Source organism: Dendrobates tinctorius, unplaced genomic scaffold (genome assembly GCF_039654945.1).
Source record: "Dendrobates tinctorius isolate UK_male_01 unplaced genomic scaffold, ASM3965494v1 ptg000197l, whole genome shotgun sequence".
Taxonomy (NCBI): domain Eukaryota; kingdom Metazoa; phylum Chordata; class Amphibia; order Anura; family Dendrobatidae; genus Dendrobates; species Dendrobates tinctorius.
This window is the reverse complement of record NW_027361864.1, coordinates 2,983,737-3,002,970: the sequence shown is the minus strand read 5'-3', so window position 1 is coordinate 3,002,970 and position 19,234 is coordinate 2,983,737. Positions and strand designations below refer to the sequence as shown.

Genomic DNA, 19,234 nt, shown 5'->3' with positions numbered 1-19,234 from the left:
GTCCATTTTGCAAGTGTGCAAGAAAATAACGGCATACGGATGCCACATGGATACTTTGATGCGAGGAAATCGCATCCTCGCATTGCAAACGGATTACATACTGATCACTGTTCAGGGACCATTTGTGCGATTCTCGGCCGTCAAAATCGGGCCGATTTTTTATACGTTAAGTGTGACCCTGGCCTTATACTCTCTTCCGTATGCAGATGGAGCTTTATGGAGTGAAACTACTCAAAAAAAAAAAAAAAAGAGAAAAGCAAAGCCACAAAAATGGCCTAAAGAACGCTTGAAAGACGCCCTATTCATTTACATGTTTATCCTCTTTAGGCTGCATTCACACGTTGCGTTTTTTTCGCGGCGGTCTTTACACACGTTTTTGCCGCGAAAACGCAAAAAAAACAGCATCCCATGCAATCCTATGGGATTTCGCAATGCTGCGGATTTTCCAGCGGCGGAATCACATTGCGGAAAAATACGCAGCATGCTCATTAATTTTGCGGAATCGCGTCGATTCTGCCCACATACGAATACATTGTTCTGCTTACTTTCTGCATGTTAGACACCTATATGAAAAAGACATTCCAATATTGCTTCAAAATAATCACCAAGATATTGAATATCCAACAAAAACTAAATACCCATAACAGATATTCATGAATATCGACTGCTAATGAAACACCACCAACAAATATTCCATATAATATATTTATTTCATGACAAAAACTATTCAGTGAACAAGAATTTTTATTTCAATTTTACCACAAATGTAATAAATTTAAGCATTAAGAAACACACATGATATGCATGTGTGCAGGGGTACAGTACCTCAAGAAATCAAAAAGCTGCGAAGGAGACACCAAAATTGAAATGAAAAATATATAAAGAATGTAAAAAATATAAAAAAGTGCACCATAAATTCATCAAAATGTGAAAATTTAATATACAATTTGTGCATTTTTATAAACAATAGTGTCATATAATTCATATATAATTTCATACTATTTGTGCAATAATATGTAAAGTGCTTAGTGTATAGTAGATCTCTATAATTCATGAATGGGCAACCATACCAAATTCATTTATATGTTCACAGGCTGTGCATATGCAATATACAAAAGTGCTTAGTGCATATATGAATCTTGCAAATCCTATAATTCATATAAAAACAGCCATAACGAAATCCATTATCCAGTGCGAGTCTGTGCATATAGTCATATAAAGTGCTAAGTGCCTTTGAGGTTTCCCACACTTCACCAATGACTTCTTACAGTGACCCTTTTTAGTAAACGCTAAATAGCAATAGAGATAGAGATCATACCAACCCTGGTTTCCTAAGGTTCCCCTGCACACATCGCTGGGAAAACACTAGCATTCTGCAAGATAATTACGCTTGCAAATCACTAGTTTTTCCACGGGAAAATTGCGGGAAATTAAAATACTGTTTTAACCGCGGAATGGAATTCCAGAATTCCCGCGATAACTCCGTAACGTGTGCACATAGCCTTAGGGTACGTGCACACGCTGCGGATTGGGGTGCGGATTTGGCTGCGTTGATTTTGTAAAATCCGCAGGTAAATCTGCAGGTCAAAAGACCTGCGGTTTTACCTGCGGATTGGCCTGCGGTTCTGCCCTGTGGTTTTTCATCTCCACAATGGAGGAGATGGCAAACCGCAGCGGAATCTGCGGAAAGAATTGACATGTCATGCCCTCCTCACACTAACTGACTCACTCCTTCCTGGCCCCCAGAGACAGCTCCTCCCCTCAGTTCTGGGTTCAGAGCTCGCTCTGCTGGCCTGGAGTGGGAATTGTGTTGCATGACATTGTTAACTGTTAGAGAGACCCTACATTGCTTCCAAGCATGACATCACCCTCCCTGGAGGAAGGCAATGCCATTGTGGCGACCATACTCCTGGGGGCACCACATAATTATATCACCACTGCTGCCCCCAGTAAAAAAAAAGTGATACATCTCAGAGTCTTTGTCCTCATCTCAAGCTGCTGTTAGATTACATAGCAAAAACCTGCTGACATATTCCCCTCAAGACTGGCTCATTTTATGCCAGTCAAAGCAGAAGTATCTGGAGAATTTTGAAACAAATCTATTTACAGGTAATAAGGGTTGATTTTTTTTTGTAATATATTTTTTTATTGAAGAAAAGTAAGGCAACAATACAGCTATACAGCTATTACTTTCAGATACAAAACAAGCCATAAGTTGCAAGGATTTGAAGGTTCAACTAACCGTGTTGACCCTGATGGTACAACGAAAACAACAGAAATACATAACAGTAAAACATTGCGTTGGTGCAGATTTAAGGAGAAGTTAAGAAAAGAATGTGTCATCTGTGGAACAGTTTATAGAAGTGAATTTTTTAGAAGCTTTAATTAGAGCGCGATCCAGTAAGGGAGGCAAAGTTGGCTATAAAGTAAGAATCAATTAGTGGGAGGAGGTTCTTGAATAAGAACGGCCGACAGTCCAATGGACCAGCTTATTTGGGGAAGGAGATCAGGGAACATTTAGGAGGCTATGTGAGCATATTTTAGTCTCCGTGTGGACCAAGCTTTTAAAAAAAAGGGGTGTGAGTGGGACTCCCAAGCGGAAAGTTCCTCCATGCTGTATATTAGTTTAACGTTTTCAATTAATTCGGCAAGGAGTGGTGGAGATTGGCTACTCCAGTGGGATGAGATTAAATGTTTGGCTGCACTCAATAAGAGAGCTAAAGGTCCATGTTTTTGTAGTCTACAGTCAGGTGTTGGGCAGAAGAGCAGTACTTCCTTAGGGGAGAGATTTCTAGCTATCAATTTTAGATCCATCAGCATTCTGTTGACCTCTGACCAAAATTCTTTTGTAAGAGGGCAGGTCCAATAGATATGTGACAATGTCTACTACCAAACCACACCTCCAGCAAGATGGTGCAGAAATTCAGGCGTCCTATACAGGGCTGCCACTAGGAATTTCGGGGCCCCATACTGGAAACATTTTTGGGGCCCCCTCAAGACTCCACCCCTCAAACTGTCCACAACCCCACCCCTATCTCTTGGAAAAAGTACACTTTCCACCAATCCCACATTAAGGCCAGGGTCACACTTGTAACTGCAATGCGAGTCAATTGCATCAATACCCGGCACTGCTGCCGCCAGCGGTTCAGACCGGAGCGTTCAGCTGCATAGAAATACATGCAGCTGCACACTCCGGTCCCGAGTGTCGGCGGCAGTGCTGGGTATTGAGGCGCAAGTTTCTCGCATTGCACTCGCAAGTGTGACCCCGGCCTAACAGTTATTATCTCACAAACTGACAGTGGTCAGAATTGTAAAAATTGGCTCGGTCACTAAGGGGCTAAAGAACCTTTCAGGTATCTACAAATGTCGTCTTTGTCCAACCTCTCTTTCAGGGATCCACTCAAATATGGCAGAAAAAAAAAAAAACCCTTATAACACAATCAAAACATTGGTCCTATGAATATGTTGGGGATAATGACTTCAGGCTTCTGAACATCTTTTAAATGCTTTCAAAAATACCATGCCTTTAACATAAGAGATCTGTCCATTCTTCGGATGGTTTACCCTAAGAAAACACTCAATAGAGGGAACCTGTCATGTCCCCAAAAGCTATTAGTCGGTAGATATGGGGTTAATCCACAGGTTAGGCTATGGGCCCATGATCAGGATATAGCAGCGTTTTGTACGCAGAGTATTTTCGCTGCATCCAAAATGCTGTGTTCTAATCATGCAGGTAAATCCGCATGTGTTCAGTGAACCACGCGGATTTACAGCATCAAATGAATGGCTATGAGTGAGACTACACAGCACAGACTAGCATCTCCGCTGCAGATAATCAGCATGCTGGGGCTCGTAAACCCGTGCCACGGGGGAGTTTAGGCAGCGGTAAATAGAAGCACAGTCAGCATGGGATGTCTATAAATCCCATCCACTGTGCTTGTAATATAGAACACAGCACTTTGGACGTACTATTACTGAGTGACAGCTGTGACCACGCCACTGATTATAACAGCCGGCTCAGCACTGATAGAGGCGGCCCTCTAGGACTGAAATCCAGCAGCTTCTGGGAGAATAAAGTTCATTTCCTCGCAGTAGCCAGGCATTCAGAACAGTGACTGGGCAGCTAGAATTATATTAACGCCTTATCTGCAGATTAATGTTATTTGGGGATAAGATAATGGGAAAGCTAAAAGGACGTCAAGATCTTTTCAAGCGTCTGTCAGTGCTTTGGTTTAAAAAAAAAACCAAACAAACCGCTACTGTTTTCTTATTCGTTATAAAGATTTTTTTAAAGTCCACGGAATGTCAGTAAGACGCTCCGCCCCCAAAGAAAAAACTCCAGCAAGAATAAAGTGTTGAAAAAAGAGCTCAGGTCAAGTCCAGAAACTACTAATATAAAGGAGGTTTCAGGTTTACAAAACCCAAGCAAAAAGTAATGATTCCTGAAGAGTTTTCTTCTTGAAAAACAGATTGCTTTTCCTCTTGTAGGACATGTTCACACAGAGTTCTTGGCAGTGTTTTACAACACAAACTAAAACTGTTTTTTTTTTTTTTAAAGATTTTCTACTGCAAAAAACACCTCAGTATGAACCAACCTTAGAGTTCGTCTCCACAGAGCAGATTTCCATAAGAACTACCCACAAGTTGCCCCTATAATCTCCAGTGGGTAATCTGCGCTGTTGGTCATTCCAGTCGATTTTTTTCAACCTGTGACATGTCACCTAGTGAACAATCTTCCTGGACACCGCAGTGGGTGGCCGTACACATTGGGATGGGGTATTCCACACGCAGACCCCACATCGAGCACAGGGTCAACCATAGAATTTTTTTTTTCTTCAGATTCTGTAAGACTGAGCCCGAATGTCACATCCCGGGATTTCTCATGTGCCAGCGCTGCCCTTCATAAACTGTTCTAAGTATATGGGCACAAATGTCAGGAATTGCTAGAAATAACTCCACTTCTCAGGGCAATGGGAGCAACAACCTGACGACTGAACCTGCCAGCAGATTCCCCCTGCTGTACCCAGGAAAGGTGGGCAGCACAGGGGCACAAGAGAGACATGCGTTGTACCAGGGCAGAATGAGTGGAGCCCCTGTGCCCCCAGGGTCCGAAGGGTGGTATCAGCAGTGGGCACAAGGGCTCTCAGCCTCCTGCACTCACAGGGGGATAAGTGCCCCTGCAGCCAACTATTCAGGAGTATGTGGGAAAGTTGCACCCCACCATACCTGATATAGCTGTCGCCATCCCCATCACAGGTCTGGAAGAAGCGCCTCATCCTCTCCTCACCAGTGCTGGAGGTGTCGCTGCAGCTGCTGCTCCCTGCGACTTCCATAGCCACCGCCATAATGCAAGGCTGGGGGCTGCAGCACCCCACTTGCTGCTGTATGCTGCTCCCAGGCTAGAGCCTGATCACCCGATCCAGCATTGCTTACTTCTCACACACCTTGTGCTGCAGGACTTCGCCGTCCACGGTCAGTCACCATCTTCTGCTCCCAGTCCAATCCCACCACGTGGCGCATACACACCACACGCTGCTCTGCTCCGGAATGAGGAAGTGGAGCAGAGAGAGCAGCATGTGATATCACGTGAGGGCGGCACTGGACCATGGTGCATCGGAGGGCAGACTGAGGGGGGGCCCAGCAGGCTGGGTTATGAAGCGCTAGCGAAGCCTGAACAAAATGTAGGGGGGCCCCCCCCCCCCCCGAGTGTGGACCGGGCTGCCAGCATGCTCGGGCCCCCCCTAATCACCGGGCCCCATACAGGTGTAAGGGCTGTAATGCCCTGATCGCGGCCCTGGTCCTATACCATCTTGTAGCAATCTGCATCTGGAAAAACCTTTTGAACTGGCCAGGATCTTATATACTTCTGAGTTGGTTAATGAAATACCTAATTCTTTTTCCCAGGAGAGTAAGCAGGTCGGTTTAGATGTACTAGAAGATGAGATGATATTTTTGTATATTCTGGAAAGCAGCCCGTGAATAGGTGTAAGGAGTTTCGTCAGCAAGTCAATCCAGGACCAGTTTCTGGTTTTAGTATATTTGGTATTAAATTGTTTTAAACGTTCAAGGGCATGAGCTTCTTGTATAAAGTTCTCAGGGTGTGTACAGGAATCTTTGGGCCAGATATCTAATAGAGGTTTCCCAGCTTTAGTTGGGAGATTGCCTGATACGGCAGCCGATGCCATAGATTAAAAATGTCAGTATAGTTGGGGTTAAGGATGTAAGGAATAACACTAGTGGGTGTTAGCGCGGAAGGTTCTTCTGCTATGGATAGGGATGTATTTAATTATTTTTTAATTTTTAAAGTGGTCAGGGTGATTGGGTCCAGTTTCAAATAGGTAGGGGGTATCAAGTCGAGCCAGATGTAGTGGCATGTGTCTTTCTCAAGGAGAAGAAACTCTAGGTATTTATTATGTAGGGATTGGTGGGCTAGTGCGAGTTTTAACCATCGACAGATGTGAATAGCTTTATAATAGGAAATTAAGTCTGGGAAGTTCAAGCCCCCTGATAATTTCGGGAGAGTGAGAAAGCCTTGGTTTTTTGAACTTCCAGACGTATTGGGAGATGATTCTCCTGACAATAGTAAAGAAAGTTTTGGGGAGTGGGATCGGCACCATGTACATTGTATATAGTATTTTCGATGAGATATAGGTTTTGATTATATTTATTCTTCCTAGCCATGAGAGGTATTGATGGTCGTAAGACTTTAATTGGCCCTCAATTATTTGAATTAATTTAACATAGTTTTCATTGTAGAGATCCGTAGGGTTTTTGGTAAGAGTAACTCCCAAGTACCTAATGTAGTTTTTAGGCCATTTAAAAGGAGCCGCACCCTTCAGGAAGGAAACGTCTTCATCTGAGGCGGATATATTCAATGCTTCTGACTCGTCCCAGTTAATTTTGAAGTCAGATAATTCATTAAATCTGTGAAAAAGGTCTACTATACTATGTGTTGCTACTCTGGGATTGGAAATAAGGATAAGTAGGTTGTTGGCAAAAGCTGCACATTTCTGCTCTGTGCATTTAAGTTTTAGCCCCTTGATGTCGGGTTTTGTCGTATTGCTTGAATTAATGTTTCGATTACCACAATAAACAGAGTGGGTGAAAGGGGGCAGCCCTGTCGTGTGCCGTTTCGGATATCAAAGGATTGAGAAAAAATGCCATTGATTTTTACTTTTGCAGACGGGACTGAGTATAAAGAGAATATACCGTAGCTTTGACGAAGTTACTGGGAAACTCAAATTTTTCAAGTGTTTTTTTGCATAAAATGCCAGTTTATGCGGTCAAACGCCTTTTTGGTGTCAGTTGATAAGAGGACTAGGGGTGGTTTTGTTTTAAGGGCATAGTTAATAGAGTGAAGAATCCTGTCTGGTCAGAGAGGACCAGCTTGGGTATGAGGTTGCTTACTCTGGTAGCTAAAATTTTACCCATATCTTAACATCTGTATTTAGCAAGTATATGGGTCTGTAGCTGGCACAGCTCAGGATTCTTCCCCTCCTTGGGTATGATAGTTATAAAAGCTTCTAGCGCTTGTTTGGGCAGGGGGGAGCCTTGTAGGAGCTCATTAAATAGGTTAGACAGGTGAGGAGCTAAAATTTCGGCAAACTTTTTGTAGTATATGATCGGGAAACCGTCTGGGCCTGGCGATTTGCCTTTCGGCAATGATTTTAGGGTCTCCAAAATTTCTTGCACTGTGATTGGAGCTAGCAACATGTCCTTGTCTGAGGAGTTAAGTTTCGGTAGCTCAATGGTGGAAAGGAAAGATAGGATTTTGTCTTCTGCTGTCATGGGGTCAAGTATTGAGAGGGGATCTGGGCAGGTTGTAGAGGTCCCCATAGTACCGCATGAACGCCTGTGCTATATCGTCTGTATTTGAAACCATTTGAGAGTGTTCATTCTTGATATTTCGTATCAATGCTCGTTGTGTTTGGTTTTTAGGAGTGAGAAGTAAGCTTGCTTCCTCTGTTGCCCTACATGTAGAATTTCTGCTTGCTTCTTAAATATGTGTTAGTTGAACGCACATTTAGGATATCTTTTAATTTGTTTTGCAGGTTTTTCAGGGATTCTTGCGTTTGGGTTGCTAGAGATTTTTTGTGTACTGTTTCGAAGGTATTAATTTGATGGATAATGGATGAAATCTCTTTTTCTCTACTTTTCTTTGTAAAAGACCCTAGGGCTCCCCTTATCACTGCTTTGTGGGCTTCCCATGTCATAGTTAGGGAGATGTCTGGTTGAGCGCTTTCTTTAAAAAAACAGGTTTAATGTGTTTTTTATTCAAGATTTTTATCATTGTCTAAAAGAGTTTTGCTTAGTCTCAGCGCTCCCATAGGCTTGGGAAGAGATGTGATTGTGATTTCAAGATATATGGGAGCATGGTCTGATAAAAAAAAACCCACATAGGCCCCATTACTTTATCAGGGGAAGGGCATGGTTTTGAACAAGAAAGTAGTCTAGTCTTTGGTATGAGTTGTGTGGGAAGGAGAAAAATAGCGTAGTCTTTTGTCTCTGGGTTAATCGCGCTCCATGGGTCGATTAAATTTAGGGAGTTCAGGGAGAAGTGAATTTTCCCGATTGCCTTTTGTGAGACGTTTTTAATTCCCGAGGACGAATCTAATGAAAAATTTAAAGTAACATTGAGATCTCCCCCTATCACAAATAGTCCCTCCTTAAACAGGTCTAGGGTACCCAAGGTTTTAGATAGCCACAGGTCTTGGTGCTTATTAGGAGCGTAGAGGTTGCATAGTCACCATCGTGTTGGCGAGGTGGCTTTTTACCATAAATGTATCGACCCTCCGGGTCCGAGAGCGTGTCTTTCCATTGAAAAGGAAGATTCTTAAATAAAGCAATACTGACTCCTTTGGAAGCAGAAGAGCTGTTGCTGTTATACCAGATCGGAAACGGAGAGCGAGAGGTGTCAGGGGTGCCTTTTTTAAAGTGGGTCTCCTATAAGAAGGCAATTTTGGTGTTATTTTTCTTTAGAAGAAGCATAATTTGGCTTCACTTGGCTGGGAAGTTCAGACCTTTGACATTAAAAGAGGCTATTGTCAGGCTGATGTGTGTGGACAGGTCATAGCGGGATTGCATATATGTGGGCTGCTATAGATGACACGGGCTGCACCATTGCGGTAACATCGAACAACAATGTAAACAACATATAAACAGTTATAAACAAGTTAAAACTTATCTGCGGCAGGGGGGGGGGACCCAGCCCTGAATCGAGAGCAGACAAGACAGTCCATAAAGGTAATGGAAGAAACGTCCCATGGTGATCTCTTGTATTACTTGAGAGATTGGTGGAAAAAAGAAATTGGTTAGGAACAAAATGCACTTAGCTGCAATATATAAAAGAAACAAAGATCAAAAGAGAACAAAAGTAATAGAACTAAAACCCAATAGACAGTGGAAGGGTGGGACGACACACCAACATCAAGCCAAATGGAGTGTCCTTTTTCTTCCCTGTCCCTTCTCGCATCTTGCCTTGGGACGGCAGTCCCAAAGAGAGTGAAGTGTTGAGAAGTCAAGGGTGAGAGTGTCTGATTTTGTTTCTTGAATTTGGGAGAGCTCAATTTCTTCTGAGTGGACCAGGCCTCGGTCTTCTGTAGTTGTAGGTTGCATCCACGAAGGAACTTCCACCGGGGGGGGGGGGATGTGCAGAGTCTCCCAGGCTTTGTGTAGATCCTCAGGGGAGCGGACAACGACTTGTCTTCCATCTTTGATGATTGCAACGCAAACGGAAATAGCCATCTGTAGGGGAGTTTGTGCGTTCTCAGAGTGTCTAGCAGGGGTTTCATCAACCTTCTCTTGGCGAGGGCTGAGGGAGCAATGTCTTGAAATATTTGGAAAGGAGAGTTATCGTAGTGAAGAGGGGCCATTTCTCTGGCTTTGGTGAGAATAGCGTAGGTGTCTACGAAGCTGAGACCACAAATAATGTCTCTTGGGGGGTCTTGCGGTTTTAGCGCCCTGTGCACTCTATGATTATTTTATCCACCCTTTCTTGGCCCACCAGAATTGAAAAAGTTTCTCTTGTGACTTTTTCAAGAGCTTCAGTAGCATATGTTTCAGGTATTCCTTTTATTCTGACATTCTTCCTCCTACTTCTGTTTTCCTGGTCTTCAATTGCCGGGAGGGCTGTGTTTAGCGGCTTTTGATGAAAAGATACTTGTTCTCGTAGAGTTTCCGAGTATTCTGTCAGATCAGATTGGGCAGATTCAAGTGACTCGACTCTGTTTCCTATGTGTTTTAGATCTGATTCCAGTTATTTCCTGTAGTAGCGGTTTCATTGCTTGGGTCAGTAATTTCTTTAAAAATGATCTGGAGATGGGGGCGCCGTCTAAGGGGCGGGATTCACAGTCTGAACTGTCCTCATTTGAGTCCGAAGATTCAGAACGTGGTTGTTCCATTACTTGATTCAATTATTTTTTCAGTGAGGGCTGTTGGGAGGTAGATTTTTTCATTACATATTTATCAAGTTCCACTTAGTGGGCTTTTAAGCTGTCAGGAAGCACTTTAACATGCTCATTTGTTTTAACCATATCGGATTATGAGCACGTCTTCATAAAATCACCACTGGATCATCAGTTCGCATAATGAAGCATTATCAGTTTTGGCATGCTTGCTACGTTAAGGCTATGTGCACACATAGCAGAGAATTTCTGCTGAAAAACCCGACTCCCTTCACAGAAACCGCACGTTTTTGGCGCTGTTTTTGCGCAAAAAATGTGTTTATGCGTTTTTTTCAGCTAGTTTTCAAGACGCATAGAAATAGCCAGAAACGCGGAAAAATGTGCGAAATTAATGAGCATACTGCGTTTACTGAGAAGCGGTTTTTTTTGCGGTAAAAAGACGCATCAGTATGCACAAAAAGCGCAAAATGCATAGAAATGAATGGGAAGCTTATTTTTAGCGGTTTTATTGGAAAATCCGCTAAAAAAAGCTGTGTGTGAACACAGCCTTATAAGGCTACTTTCAGACATGAGTTTTTTAGCATCAGGTGCAATGCGGCGAAAAATGTAAAAGCTGGATCCGGCGCCGGTTGCCACCGGATCCAGCTTTTATCCCCTTCTTTCCAGAGCCATAACTTTTTTATTTTTCCGTCTATATGGTCATGTGAGGGCTTATTTTTTGCGGGACGAGTTGTACTTTTAAATGACACCATTGGTTTTACCATGTCGTGTACTCGAAAACGGGAAAAAATTCCAAGTGCGGTGAAATTGCAAAAAAAGTGCAATCCCACACTTGTTTTTTGCTTGGCTTTTTTGCTAGGTTCCCTAGATGCTAAATCTGACCGGCCATTATGATTCTCCAGGTCATTACGAGTTCATAAACACCAAACATGTCTATGTCCTCTTTTATCTAAGTGGTGAAAAAAAAATTCCAAAGTTTGCTAGAAAAAAATAAAAAAAATATAAAAAAAATTTGCGCAATTTTCCAAGACCCGTAGTGTCTCCATTTTTCATGATCTGGGGTCGGGTGAGGGCTTATTTTTTCCGTGCCGGGCTGATGTTTTTAATGATACCACTTTTTGCAGATACGTTCTTTTGATCGCCCGTTATTGCATTTTAATGCAATGTCTTGGCAACCAAAAAAAACTTAATTCTGGCGTTTTGAATTTTGTTCTTGCTACGCCGTTTAGCGTTCGGGTTAATGCTTTTTTTTTTATTGATAGATCGGGCGATTCTGAACGCGGCGATATACCCAATATGTGTATGTGGGTTTTTTTTTTTTAAAGTTTTATTTTGATTGGGGCGAAAAGGGGGTGATTTTAACTTTTATTTTTAAACATTTTTTTTTTACTTTTGGCATGCTTCAATAGCCTCCATAGGAGGCTAGAAGCATGCGCAACCCGATCGGCTCTGCTACATATGGGCGATGAGCAGATCGCCCATATGTAGCAGATTTACTGTTGTGCTTTCAGCACCGACCACCGGGCGTTTTTAGCCCTTTCCAATGTTCCCAGAAATCGCGCGCAAGAATCGCGTGGAAAAAAAGACGCGCGTTTTCTGGGAAGGGGATCCTTTTCCTGAGCGTTTAAAAACGCTAACGTGGGCACATAGCCTAAAAGTGGGCAGCCCCTTCCTCCCCGCTGTCTCCGTCTGATTCCTGCTAGAAGGGTCTCTCTTCCCTGTCGGTCTTTATCAAGGGCTGCGGCCTTCACCGCGTCTCCCCTCAGCCCAGGCCTCGCCTGTCTGATAACTTAGGCCGGTGAGTGGCTTTTTGGAGGGCTGTCACCTTTGGCAGGGACCTCGGAGTCAGATGGAGAGGGATCGCCGTGCAGGTTATGGTCTAGGATCGGGAGCGCAGACACAGCACGCGCCTAGGCCGCCCCCCCCATAAGGGTTGATTTTTTTTTTTTTAACCTCTCACGTACACAAAAATTACATCCACATTCCTTATGAGCAAGCATAGATTTGCCCTTAAGTTCTGCCAGCTTAACCTTATCTACTTAAAGGGATTGTCCACATTATGTAAAATATGTACGCGTGTTGTGAATGGGAAGGAGGCCAATGTAGGAATGTACAGTCAGGACTTGGACAGGTGAAGGCGTGTAAGCAAGAATACCAAACTGCTTCACCTGAGGTCAAAGGTCAGCACAGAAGGACTGCCCCCCTGGCATGTCCACACATTTAAGTGCCACCTTCCCACTCAGCTCTGCAGTTTTCTGGCTCTTTAAAGCCAGATCTGCCAATCAAAGAAGGTGGGTGGAGATAGAGAGAAAAAAGTGGGTGGGAAGGAGCACTTAAAGGGATTCTGTCCGCACCAGAACCACACAAGCCAAGTACAGGCGCATCATTGAAGTGCACCTTCCCACCTAAATAAAATATCCTGGGACCCATGGCACCAACCAGAATTCAGTTTGCAACAGCCATTGTACATGGATGAGCATGATGTGTGTGCAGTGGGCTCAATAGCTCCATACAGTGTTGGTGTTGGCTGTGTTATACAGCCACACCCGACTCCAGAGTACCTGCCACAATCAGAGACATCTTTGTCCGTCAATTGCAAAAGGAGCTGCCAGCGGCGGATCTTGATGATTTGCCCAAGGGCATTCACGGTGGCCGTACATTCCTCAGACGGCCATTGAAAAGTCACACATTTATTAATACATTTGGTGCATCTGTGGCCTGTGTTACTGAAAATGTGACCTAGATCACTGATGTACAGTACGTCTCTGACTACTGGAGAAAACGCTGCACTCCGTTCACAGGTATCAATGGTGACATAGGTAAAGTAGGTTACTTATGGTTAACTTAACAGGTGTAGAAATTTTCAACATCGAAAACTCACCAAAATCTCATTGTGGGAACGGAGCCCGAGCGGTAAAATCCTATGGACTTAAGTAATCAATGTGAGAACACCTCTATGAGAAAAACTGTATTTTTCATGGAATGCACTTTCTTGTACCAATGGAAGTCTATGGCAGTGTTCACATGTCCGTGGTCTTTTCGCACACCGAGTGGTCCATACAACTTTTGTAGAGACACGTCCAATATTGATCTGGGTGTCGGATTGGCTATGCTAATCTGTGGACAGGACAGCGCTCGGAGGCCATCTGAGTGCTACCCATCTTTCACAGACTGCTAGACAGGAGAAGGTGGATTTGGTTGTTTTTTTTTGTTTTGCATCTGAGAATTAAAACTGATGAAACTTTGACTATATATTGATACCCCCCCAAAAAACAAACAAACAAACAAACAAACAAAAAAAAACACAGACACACAACACCTGATGAAACTGGGACCGATTTTCTTGATCAAGAAAATCACTGGCATCTGAATGAGCCGCAACTGATCTACCCCATCATTTGTCAGGGCTAGCCCTGTATATATTGGTGTAAGATTGCAGGTGACATATAATACATTATCTCTGCCCTGAGCGTTATCACTGTTTTCTCTATGGTTTTACATAGGGCTGCAGGTGACATATAATACATTGTCTCTACCCTGAGTGTAACCACTGTGTTCTTTACGATGTTACCTAGGACTGCAGGTGACAGCTACTACATCACCTGTACGCTGTGCGTTATCTGTGTTACATAGGACTGCGGGTGACATCTACTATATATTATCTCTACTTGTAGAGGCACCTCTGTTATCTGTGGTGTTACACAGGACTGCAGAAAACATCTAGATTATCTGTACTCAGAGAGGTATCACTGTGAGATCTGTGGTGCTACATAGGACTGCAGGTGGCATCTACTACATCATCTGTACGCTGAGTGTTACCTCTGGGATATTTGAGGTGTGATGTGGCGCCCTGCGTCTTTACCGCCACAAAAGGGTTAAATATGTACTGTTTTGTATGTGTTTTGTGAGCAATGGGAGTTATGCTTTCTCTGCTAGAGACCACAACACACAACTTACCTCCCACACTTGTCTGTAGCTTAGAGCTTTGCAGACATACCCTAACTGGGAGGGGGAGGAGTCGAGAGTTGTTGTTCTCAGTGAAGAAGGTGAAGGAAAGATGAAGAACGCTCTTGGAAGCCATGCCATGCGCTCCCTCAGGAGTAAAGCTAATAAGCATCAGGGAATCAGCCCCTAGGCCATCCATGCTTTCAGAGCAGGGTGGTAAGCTGAGAGACTGTGTGAGTTTATACAACCAACAGCAAAGTGTTTTCCCCGGGAAGACTGCCGCAAACTAGGATCAGTGAAGGATAGTGCAAGAAGGGACTGGAGCTTCACACAGGATCCAAGCTACAAGTGGCCCGAGGAGGAAAACACCATGAGTAGAGCAGAGGCGTAGCTAGGGTTTCGGTTCGGGGGGGGGGGGGGGGGGGGGTGAAACTGAGAGTCTAAGTGCAGAAGACTAGGATAATGATTTGACATAAAGAAGTTGTTGGTTCAAAGTTTTAGAAAAGTTTTTGAGAAGTTGTAGAGAAAACGATTCCTGATCAGCGGAGACATCAAGATCACTAAGACCTCATTCAGACTTCAGATCTTCACAGATAGAACACGTCCCCACCATAGTCCGCAGGGGGGGGGGGGGGGGGGGGGCGACGCTCCCAGCAGTGGTTTTTTTTTTTTTTGTTTTTTTTTCCCCTGACCATTTGTCCATGCAAAGATCATGGAGACATGTCCAATTTTTGATCGGAGTCATGGATCAAAGTCGCTTATACGGGACAAAGGAGCGGACGGGAGAAGGTTATTTACAAATTCATTTTTTCATACATGATGGACCCATGGAGAAGAACAGACGACACCTGAAAAGTGTTTTTATGCGCAAGAAAGATGACCGATGTTTGAACGTGGCTTTAAGGATCACAGGGGTCTCACCAGCCGGACCTTCACGGTCAGGAAAAAGGTTTACTAGAAGCGCATTACCCTTTAAGGGGGTTTTCCATCCCTGTGACGTCATCCACCAGCCCACTCAGGTCACAAGCAGCGGGTTTTTTCCCACCCACAACTCCCCAATATTAATATCACTTCTCTCCATGACACATAGACTTCCACTCATAGATCTGAGAGTCACACGATCATGGGAGGGGAGTCTCCGCAGTGGAAGATTGGAAACCCCTTTTAAATCAGAGAATTAGTCGGCCACTGAGGGAACGATACCGTTTGGAAGGGCATACATTTGAGGAGGGGGCGATACATGGTGTACATACAATACGAGCGGCGGATTAGAGGACCACATGAGCTCTTGGTCCAAACATCAAACTTTCATATATTTAGAGTGTACAAAATCAGCTCTGCTACATCGCTCCCGTGTATATAAAGACAGATGGAGCAGAGCTGGACTCTGTACTGTAATGTATAGGAAAAACCAACAAAAAAGTTCTAGCTTTTCTAATCCACAAAAACCCTCTAAAAAACAAAAGACAAGAGCATATCATCATGAGTCCAACGAGAAGACAAACTCAGCACTCCTACATCTGTAGGTTTGTGTGCACAATCACAGCTCAGTTACCCTAGTCCCGGCAGTATACACAGCAGCGCAGCCCAGTCCCGGCAGTATACAGGAGCAGCACAGTACAGTCCCAGCAGTATACAGGAGCAGCACAGTACAGTCCCAGCAGTATACAGAGCTGCGCAGCACAGTCCCAGCAGTATACAGGAACAGCACAGTCCCAGCAGTATACGGGAGCAGCACAGCACAGTCCCAGCAGTATACGGGAGCAGCACAGCACAGTCCCAGCAGTATACGGGAGCAGCACAGCACAGTCCCAGCAGTATACGGGAGCAGCACAGCACAGTCCCAGCAGTATACGGGAGCAGCACAGCACAGTCCCAGCAGTATACGGGAGCAGCACAGCACAGTCCCAGCAGTATACGGGAGCAGCACAGCACAGTCCCAGCAGTATACGGGAGCAGCACAGCACAGTCCCAGCAGTATACGGGAGCAGCACAGCACAGTCCCAGCAGTATACGGGAGCAGCACAGCACAGTCCCGGCAGTATACGGGAGCAGCACAGCACAGTCCCGGCAGTATACGGGAGCAGCACAGCACAGTCCCGGCAGTATACGGGAGCAGCACAGCACAGTCCCGGCAGTATACGGGAGCAGCACAGCCCAGTCCCGGCAGTATACAGGAGCAGCACAGTACAGTCCCGGCAGTATACAGGAGCAGCACAGTACAGTCCCGGCAGTATACAGGAACAGCACAGTACAGTCCCGGCAGTACACAGGAACAGCACAGTCCCAGCAGTATACGGGAGCAGCACAGCACAGTCCCAGCAGTATACGGGAGCAGCACAGCACAGTCCCAGCAGTATACGGGAGCAGCACAGCCCAGTCCCGGCAGTATACACAGCAGCGCAGCCCAGTCCCGGCAGTATACAGGAGCAGCACAGTACAGTCCCGGCAGTATACAGGAGCAGCACAGTACAGTCCCGGCAGTATACAGGAACAGCACAGTACAGTCCCGGCAGTATACAGGAACAGCACAGTCCCAGCAGTATACGGGAGCAGCACAGCACAGTCCCAGCAGTATACGGGAGCAGCACAGCACAGTCCCAGCAGTATACGGGAGCAGCACAGCACAGTCCCAGCAGTATACGGGAGCAGCACAGCACAGTCCCAGCAGTATACGGGAGCAGCACAGCACAGTCCCAGCAGTATACGGGAGCAGCACAGCACAGTCCCAGCAGTATACGGGAGCAGCACAGCACAGTCCCAGCAGTATACAGCAGAGGTCTGATCACGCAGGGACTGCAGACGTGTCCTGGCAGCACATCCACCTGGCAGGAGGCTCCATAGACAACCAGTGTTGAGAACACGGTGACCTGTGCCCTTTCCCTGACTGCATCAGATGCATATGTGGAATATAACAGACATTTAGCAAGGCAGGATAAATCATTGGTGGCTCAGTGGTGTATATATTATACACACACACCCCTGCAGTGCATGCAGGGCCCCCTCCACCCTCCACAGTGCGTGCAGCCGGCCCCCTCCCTAAAGGGAAAGTGCAGCCAGAGCCATTGTAAATGTAAAGTGCCAGGCTGCCAGCACAGTGAGGGGACACATTTAACAAAAAAACATCCACCCCCAGCCGGGCTCACCGTCTTGTGTGTGTCCCTCTCCCTGAGTGAGGGAGGCTCATGAATGTTTTCTGCCTTCTGCTTCCTGCAATGCACATGTGCTGCTCTCTGGCTGCCAGGTGAGTGGTGTTGTTATGCAAATCCAGCCAGAGACTTCAGCTAACTGGCGGCCGTCGCTTACATTTAATTAAAGGAGATAGTACTGTGTCAGCACAGCACAGCTGCCAAACTGCAGCGGCCGTCACGGGCCACCTCACCCATCCGGGCCCCCTCTCCTGTCGGGCCTCATAGCAGCTGCGTGGTCTGCTACTATTGACAGTACGCCACTGGTAGCATATCTCCGGCGGGGCGACCGGCCCCTCTGCCCCCCCCCTAGCTACGCTACTGGAGTAGAGGCTATACTAGAAGTTCCAAACTCTGGGAAGCCTTGGTCCCTGAAAGGATTAGAATAACAGGAAGCTTACACTGAGTCACAGCAGGATAACTCCCATTCTCCAGAGCAGACTGTAACATCTCCTCTGAACTGCACCTGAACTACAGTAAATGATAAAGTGACATTTCTTGTCTCCTGCCTTATTACTCCGTGCCTTCTACTACCATCACAATCTCTGGGGCTCAGCCCTTGTTGGAGAGGGTTAAACATCTGCACTGCCATCACCATCTACTCCCCCAGGGATCATCTGCAGTGCCGGCTATCTTACAGTCGAACACTCCAACTGGCGTCACGAATCATTACATAAACTTTATCCCTAATCAATACTCCCCTTTTACATGACCGCCTGGGGCCACGGACTGGGTCACTGCCACACATCCCTTTAAGACGACCGGCCCGGTACTGAGTATCCCACGGCCTCTGGGGCGCGTCAGTTACATAGGACTGCAGGAAACATCTTCTACATTATCTGTACACTAAGCGTTATCACTGTTATTACATAGGACTGCAGGTGACATCTACTACATTATCTGTACTTAGAGTTATCACGGTGTTATCTGCAGTGTTAGGATTCATCATAAGGAATAAATAACAGTTTATATCCAAATTCCTCTTTTCTGAGCCCGGAGAAGAGCGGGATCATGTCTGCCACCAGATCCCTGTCCCTGATTCTGCCTCCAGCTCGGTCTTACCTCGTGTGATTCGGAATCTGCTCTGCGGGAGGAGATGATGTCCGCACAGTCTATAAGGTTGTAATGGAAGGAAGGGTGGGCACGGTGCCAAAAGGAGCCGGGTGTGTCAGCACATCTGCAGCCAGGATTAAACTGCCACAGGCATTAAAGGGTTAGACGAGGAAAAAGATACAAAAATTCTACGTCCTTGCATGGAGCTGGTTGTAATCAAGAGATGTCTTGAAGGGAAATTAGGTGAACTGAAAATCTGCTGAAAAGTCAGGGGTGAAATAAGAGAATGTGATGATGGCCGTCACATGTACGGCTGTAATGTGGCGCCCCAGTGATATATCATGTCAGTGGTGACCTGGCTGTTGAGCAACTTCCTGTGTGGAGAGACAGAGACCTCGAGGGCTCATTCATAACATAGCTGCCAACATTTCTGGGATGTTTAAAGAGATTGTCCGCTTTCAGAAAAGCTTTTCCTGTAAGCTCTGCTAGTAGTAAAAACAAACAACTGTGCCCGAGGCGTAGCTAGGGTTTTGGTTCAGGGGGAGCGAAACTTCTGAGTGGGCCCCTAACCAGAGAATCTCAGCAGATGATCGCGCTGTTGCCAAAAATAATTTATATATATATATATATATATATATATATATA

At 45.3% G+C, this 19,234-nt stretch overlaps 1 protein-coding gene across 1 annotated transcript in view; it reads right to left on the bottom strand.

Moving 5' to 3' along the window:
- Positions 1–18,909, bottom strand: part of LOC141056362 (von Willebrand factor A domain-containing protein 5A-like) — an 83,620-nt gene extending 64,711 nt beyond the window's left edge. The window contains exon 1 of the mRNA XM_073553119.1: positions 18,599–18,909. The gene's annotated coding sequence lies outside the window, so the exon portion shown is untranslated. The remainder of the gene's footprint in view (positions 1–18,598) is intronic.
- Between the last annotated feature and the right edge of the window lie 325 nt (positions 18,910–19,234).